This window comes from Gekko japonicus, unplaced genomic scaffold (genome assembly GCF_001447785.1).
Source record: "Gekko japonicus isolate JY-2015 unplaced genomic scaffold, Gekko_japonicus_V1.1 scaffold2364, whole genome shotgun sequence".
NCBI classification, from domain to species: Eukaryota; Metazoa; Chordata; class Lepidosauria; order Squamata; family Gekkonidae; genus Gekko; species Gekko japonicus.
In genome coordinates this window covers 145,793-153,496 of record NW_015173209.1, presented here as the reverse complement: position 1 = coordinate 153,496, position 7,704 = coordinate 145,793, and positions in this window count along the sequence as shown.

The window sequence follows — 7,704 nt, the reverse complement described above, 5'->3', positions numbered from 1 at the left end:
CCTGCTTGTGTAGGGTGAGATGCCCACTATGGTGGATAGTTGTGATCTCCTCTGCATTATTGCCTCCAAATGCATTGCATTATTATCCCACATGGGTAGATGGCAGCCATTCATGCCAGTTGGGGGGAGGGGACAGAGGTGCCTTTAGGCATGCCATAAATGTGGTTTATTCATGTATTTATATATTGAGAAAATGGTTATGCTGCCTCTCCAGAGAACCTGCATTATGTAGTTTATGAATTAAAACACAAAACTCTTGAGCAATTAATAAACTAGTAACTCCATAAATGCACCCATGGTGAGCACAAAGTGTGAAGTGAAGGCATGCACCTTCTCAACTATGCTCAAGGTTATAACCCAGTTATTTGTGCCACTGAACTATTGAGGACTGAACTGGTTTTTACATGTACTCTAGGTGCACTTTTTTATTGGCAAAATGAAAACAAAGGCCTGGGTTTAATATGTACCACGTATAGCTGTTGAATAAGAGGCTAACTTTCATATACAGAAGGCAAATTGCATACCATTCCCAATCTGGTTCTAGCTGTAAACTACCAGTCACACCCAACAACCACTGGACTGATGTAGGAATGAACGTCCCTAACATTATCCAAAGATGTCCATTCAGCAGGGTACAAATGAGCGTCACTGTCCATGTAGGGATGTTATGTGTTCAGAAATGCATTCACATGTGCATCGGCTACACACAGAGAGAGACACGAAAAACAACAACAACCCGTTTATGCACATGGATTCCTCATGCATGCAAGATTGGGACAGTAAAATAGCATTTCTTGAATGTGTCTTAAAGCTTTATAAAAGGAAAAGGTTGGGTCCAAACCAAGGGATCTAGGTGCCCGTATGTTGATGCAACTTTTCCTTCTGCTTGCATAGGAAGTCCTTTTGCAGTCTAAAACAATGGGGCTTGGATCTAAACCATGGGGTTGGATCTCAGAAGTGTTATTTCATTCAAACAAGTGTATGAAGGGAATAGGGGAGACTATTTTACCTTTGAATATACTGTCTGTCAAATGCATCTCTGTGATTTGTCTTCAGTTGCGTATCTGTCACTTCAGAAGTTGTCTTGATTTGATCCAATCTCAGCTGCCAGTGTCACCATGGCTGAGCCCGGACCGCTGGCTGAGCCTGGGGATGCTCCCAGACACCAGGGCCACTGATAGCTTTGAAGAGAAAGGTAAATGCACAATCTGTGCATGCAACAACAACACAATATACATATCCTGGAGGCAAAGGGAGAAGTGATGTGAGTCACTAGCAAACCAACACACAGGATGTTTGTTTCACTAATTATTACAACATAAGGATATTTAATAGAGGCACTTCGACTTAATTGCATCAGCAACAAGGACCAGTTTCATTTTATTCCAATTCCATTTGGGAATATTTACTAATAAACCAGGCCAAACCTCTGGTGACTGAAAAATAAAGGCATATGTAATAAACAAGCAAAAACCCACAAGAACTTGTGGGAGTCATCCCCCTCCCATTTTATATTTTCATTTTCTGAAAGTCCCATAGCCTCTTCCATTTTCTTCCTTCCTTCCTTCCTTCCTTCCTTCCTTCCTTCCTTCCTTCCTTCCTTTCTTTCTTTCTTTCTTTCTTTCTTTCTTTCTTTCTTTCTTTCTTTCTCTCCTTACCAACAGAGATCAGCTCCCCTTGGGGTTGTCAGCTCCAGGCTGGAAAATTCCTGAAGATTTGGGGTGGAGCCTTGGGAGGATGAAGTTTGGGGACCTCATCAGGATATAGTGCTATGCCCCTCATCAAGGAATTTGTTGTACATATTAGATTCCATGTAAAAAAATGAAGTCAAATGAGGAGGAAGATCTATGTTTTATTTCAATTAACAGAAAAACAATTGGACCAAATAGTCCATCCAAAATTGACTACTTTCTTTTCAGCATATTTAGGAAATGTGCTTCAATTAACAGGAAAACAATTAGACCAAATAACTCATTAAAAATTGACAACTTCCTTCTTTTTCTTCTTCATTTTCTTTTTCTTCTTGAACATATTCTTGAACATATTCAGGAAATACATGATATTTTATACATGGACTGACATCATCAAGAAAACAATACTCAACTAGCATAATTGGTTACAAAAGACAGTGGTAACTGGAGTAATAAGCCTCTGATTTGTCAGATGTAAAGAAACATATATCTACGTCAATCTAAGTAAAACCTAAGTCTTAACTTAACCTAACCTAAATGATAATGGGCAAGGATTCTTCATATCCTAAACAAAAGTATTTTTACTGATACAAGACTAACCCAGACATTGGAAGGTTTGCCCTAAGAACTACAGAATCATGAACTTTGTACCTATTATGTTGTCTGCTAGCAATATCAGACCTACAAGAGGAAAGCCTTCTATATAACAGGCCTTTCTAACATCCTAATAAAATATTACTTAAAGAATAAATCTATAAAAACCAGAGAAATATGAATAATCAAAAAAGTGGGAAAATCGTTATAGTCCCATCTCTAGTACAGTATAATGTTATAGAGTCCACCCTCCAAAGTAGCCATTTCTCCCAGAGGAACTGATCTCTGGAAGGGATCCTTTCCCCTTCCCCTGCTTTTTACTCACAGAAACCAAACCTTGGAATGCTGTGGATACCTAGCAACAGCCACTGAAAGAATCCATTTGTTAAATCTACAGGCACTCCTTTTATCATTTTGGGGTTTTTAAACCCTCTAGCAGCTCTCCAGGGTCTCAGGCAGAAGTCTTTCACATCATCTCCTATGTCATCCTTTAAACTAGAGGTGCCAAGGACTGAACTCAGAACCTTCTGTGTATTAAGCAGAGGTTGTACCATTGAACCACAGCCCTCCACATCCTCTAACTGTGACTTGTGAACAGGGATCCTATATTTTTGGGGATTTTGTGGGGGAGTATTCCAATTAGAATCTTGAATCTGAATTCTGGGCTAGGATCCAGGGAAAGATAAAGAGAAGGAGAGTCAGATACATATATGGACTTTTTTATGTAAAAGTATGGCTGTCATAGTACTTTGTTGTTGTTCAGTCGCAGTCGAGTCCGACTCTTCACGACCCCATGGACCATCTCCTGCCAGGCCCTCCTGTCTTCCGCCGTCCTCTGAAGTTGGCTCAACTTCATGTTCGTTGCATCGATGACACTGTCCAACCATCTCATCCTTTGCCATCCCCGTCTTCTTTGACTTTCAATCTTTCCCAGCATCAGGGTCTTTTCCAGTGAGTGCTCCCTTCTCATTTGGTGGCCAAAGTATTTGAGCTTCAGTTTCATTATCTGGCCTTCCAGGGAACAGTCAGGGTTGATTTCTTTGAGGATGGACTGATTTGTTCTTCTTGCAGTCCAAGGTACTACCTCTTTCCAAAATAGATTGGCTCTATTGCTGATCATGTGGGTTGGGCTACCTATGGACCGCATATGTATAGCAGATCGAAGGCAACAGTCCACCCCATATTTGAATCTTGCAGCTCCATTTTACTGTCATTGGTAAAAGCATCACAATTATAATCATCAATTTTTGTTAAATAAACTCCATGAGTGTGATATTGCAAATCTGAAATAATTGTGGGATGAGATTTCAAAAAAAATCCCTTTCTCCCTTTTTCTAGGCATCTGGATCACTAGCAAGCCAGAATATGAGACCCTTATATAGTGTCCCAGGTTCCCTGGATCCAGGGAATAATATTTTAATATTCCAGGCAGCAGTAGGAATATCCAGTTGGAATCTGTCTCCTTCCCATCTGACATGATTGAGTGACATGATTGAGGTTTATAAGATTATGCATGGGAAAGAGCAGGTAGAGAAAGAGGTACTTTCCCCCCTTTCTCACAATACAAGAACTCGTGGGCACGCCATGAAACTGCTGAGCGGTTGGGTTAGAACAGATAAAAGGAAGTACTTCTTCACCCAAAGAGTGATTAACACATGGAATTCACTGCCACAGGAAGTGGTGGCGGCTACAAGCATGGACGGCTTCAAAAGGGAATTAGATAAGCATATGGAGCAGAGGTCCATCAGTGGCTATTAGCCACAAGGTATAGATAGGGACTCTGGGGCAAGTGATGCTCTGTCATCTTGGTGCTTGGGGGGGGTCAACAGTGGGAGGGCTTCTAGTGTCCTGGCCCCACTGGTGGACCTCCTGATGGCACTTGTATTTCTGGCCACTGTGTGATACAGAGTGTTGGACTGGATGGGCCTTTGGCCTGATCCAACATTGGCATCTCTTATGTTCTTATGTTCTTATCTGAACAGCCCTTGCAGCTTTTAAGGCCAGGGGCTGCCTTTGACCCGCTGGAAGGAGGCGGAGGCAGTGGGAAAACCTCCTGATCTGGGGCCAGGCAGTGGGCAGAGTCAAGGCTATATAAGATTGTTCTGCCCCAAGCCACACAGTCCTCGGTTAGGGAAGAGCTCGCTTTTTTGGCTTTTCCCGAATAGGCCTCTTGAATCGATGGACTTGCAGTGAAGCGCGGTGGCGAAGGGCGTTGCATTGAGCAGGATCATGATGGCAATCTTTCTCAGTGGTGGAGTCTCCTGCTCCATCTTCAACAGCGGCCTTGTGTCAGCCGCAGTCATCTCCCAGCAGCTGCATCTCCTGCTTGGCTCACCAGGGCCTGGTGATATTGAACTATCCTAGTTGGTCATGGCTGGGAATGGTGAGGTGGGATAGGGGATAGATTGACAGGGATAGGGTGGTTGCCATGGGGGCACCCCCTTCTTGCCTTTTTGGATAGGTTTTTGCAAGCTTGCTGCTGGGAGGTACCAGTGGCTCAGTGACACTCTATGCCCCAAGCAACCCTCAGCATTTCCATTTAAAAACTCACTACAGAGGGCAGTTAGGTTTCTCCGGGGGTGGGTGAGGCAGAGTCAACTTCATACCACTGCCCTGGTGTGGTGCATCATCCCCAGGTCAGAGGATGGGAGGTAGGCTCCCTGAAGAGCCCCTTCCTGAGACCTTACAGAGCAGCTGGTCAGGTTTTGACCTGGTTAGCACACGGTAGCTTGATCTAGTAGGCACTTGCAAACTACAGTCTTTGTTATTTTATTTATTTATTTATTTTATCCCACTCATCTGGCCTAGGCTGGCTCAGGGAGGCTTACAACAGAATAAAAATCCGCATAATACATAAAACACAATTCATTGCATTTGTATAGATTAATTACACACACACCCAGCAGTTATTTGTTAGGTTATTGAGGACAGCAGTGGGCAACCCCACTTATCCTTCCCACCCAGGGGATAGATGGTATAAAGTACTGAGACTGAGGCATAAAATAGTGATTACAGCTCATACTTTATTCGTACATAGGAGAACTTGAGATGAAGTAGCCGGGCCAGAGGCTGGCTTATATCCCCATAACAAACCAAACACCCACACCCGTGATAGGATGATTTACAGTGCACCCAAGTTCCATAGGTCAATTCTCAGATCCTAGCCATCCAATAGGTGCACCCTAGGATCAGTTCGGGCTATTGTCTCTGGAAGTGAAACTTGGGCCATTCGCATGGCCGTATGCAGACCGGACTGCGTGTAAGGTTTCTCTGGGTACACAGAAAATGGGTAACCAGCAGAAGGGGCAGGGTGCCTTTGTTTCAAGGGGCTTGAATTTGGAGGGCAGCCTACATGGCTCCTAAGAAAGGACAGGGGCCCTCCAAAGGCAAGCAACCAGCCCAAAACCTGCCCCTCAGAGGGCTTATCCCACCTTGTCCTCTTTAGATAAGAATGAAGGGGGGCGGGAGAGCCAGGCCATCCTTGACAGTCTTGCAGCCTTGGAAAAGACATTCTCCCAGAGCCTCCCAAAAGGGTAGCAGGCCAGCTGAACATTAGAAGGGTGGCTAATTGAGGGTTTTGATGAGACATCTTACCTCACCTTTCTTCCCTAGAAGGGAAGCCCAGTGCTTCAGCCAGCCATGAAGGTGAGCTGGACACTGAGTGCAAGTCATCTGACCAGGAGCAGCATATGGGGTCAGAGCCAGTGGGTGTGGGCATGGTCTGTCAGGAAGGTGTGGTTAAATCTAGCACCATACTGCAGGTGTCCAACTGGCCCTGGGGTCCCTGGGGTCAGCCTGCTGTCTCTGGATCCTCAGCTTTGGCCCAGCCAGGCCCTGCTCCAATACCTGGGTCCACTGGGCCATAGGGGCCTTGGAGTCAACCTCTTGCTTCCAGACCCCCAGGAACTTCCCAGGCCAGCTCCACACTGATGCAGGGGCCCTCCTGCCTTGGGGACTTGGGGTCAGCTGGCAGTCTCTGGTGGCACCAAAGAGAAGCTATTGAAAGGAGAATATGTGGGTCTTTACCCTCTTTAGGAAACTGGAGAAGAAGGATAAAGAGGACCTCAATGATAAAGACAAAGAAAAGCTAAAATAAAGGAGGGCTGACAGGACCTAGGCCAACTGGCTTTGGCGCTTTTTTATTTATGCAGATTTCATAGCATGGTCTCATGGTGGGCTGCTCTGCTATTTAAGTATGGGTGAATATGTGGGTGTCTTTAATCTTCTCTTCTGGGAACTGGAGGATAAGGAGGACCTCGATGATAAAGACAAAGAAAAGCTTAAGGAGGGTTGACAGGACCTAGGCCAACTGGCTGCCAGGCTTTTTTATTTATGCGGATTTCATAGCATGGTCTCAGCCATGGCAGTCTCAGAGATGGACAAAAATACTTCCCCACAGTTCTAGTGAAGGACTCTCTGGATTTCTGAATTGAACAAGAACCATAAACAGCACTAGGCCATAGATCCATCAGAGGAATATATATTCATGAATATTGTGTTCTCCTTTTTAGGAAGTCTCTGCTGTGATAAAGTGTGGTAATCCTTAAAAAGTTAGTATTTTTGGACTCATCTGCTCTAAATTATTGTTTACTAAATGGTGAGACCCAGCTGAGCTCTGAGCAGGAGCAGGAGAGAGAGCTGCTAGAGGGGTGAGTGGGTTTTTTTTTTTACTTGCTTTCAGCTGAGGGGATTCAGCTGAGGATATTGTGTGGGAAAACGTGTGTTTAGCAGTGTGTGGAAGCGCTTAGAGTTGTTGCAGAGTCCAGGCTGATTGAGAGAGGGAGAGGAAGGGGCATTGTTTGACTGGGATTGACTGTAATTGAGAGGAAGTGGAAGGGGCATTGTTTTGCCTGTGATTGAGTGCCTGGGTGAATTTGAATAGCTGCTGCCCAACCACTGCTGGGGGAGGCCTCTATTTAAGCAAGCACCTTGCCAGAGGCAGAGGAGACCCAGCTGAGCTCTGAGCAGGAGCAGGAGAGAGAGCTGCTAGAGGGGTGAGTGGGTTTTTTTACTTGCTTTCAGCTGAGGGGATACAGCTGAGGATATTGTGTGAGAAAACTGTGTTTAGCAGTGTGTGGAAGCGCTTAGAGTTGTTGCAAAGTCCAGGCTGATTGAGAGAGGGAGAGGAACGGGCATTGTTTGACTGGGATTGACTGTAATTCAGATCTGTTATGCCAACTTCTCCCGGAAATTCCTGGAGACCCAATCCAAGTTATCTACCAAGGAAAATTGGGTGCTTGTGGCTGTGCGTAAGTTCTATACCGGTGTATACAGAGATCAGATGGCGAATGAGACGCTCGCTATATCCCAGGAAGTGAGACAACACGCTAGTGCTTAAATAAATGTTGTCTTTACTAAAGGGTTTTTCATCAGTCATACAAAAATCGGAATCATACAAATTCATACAAGCTCCTTAGTT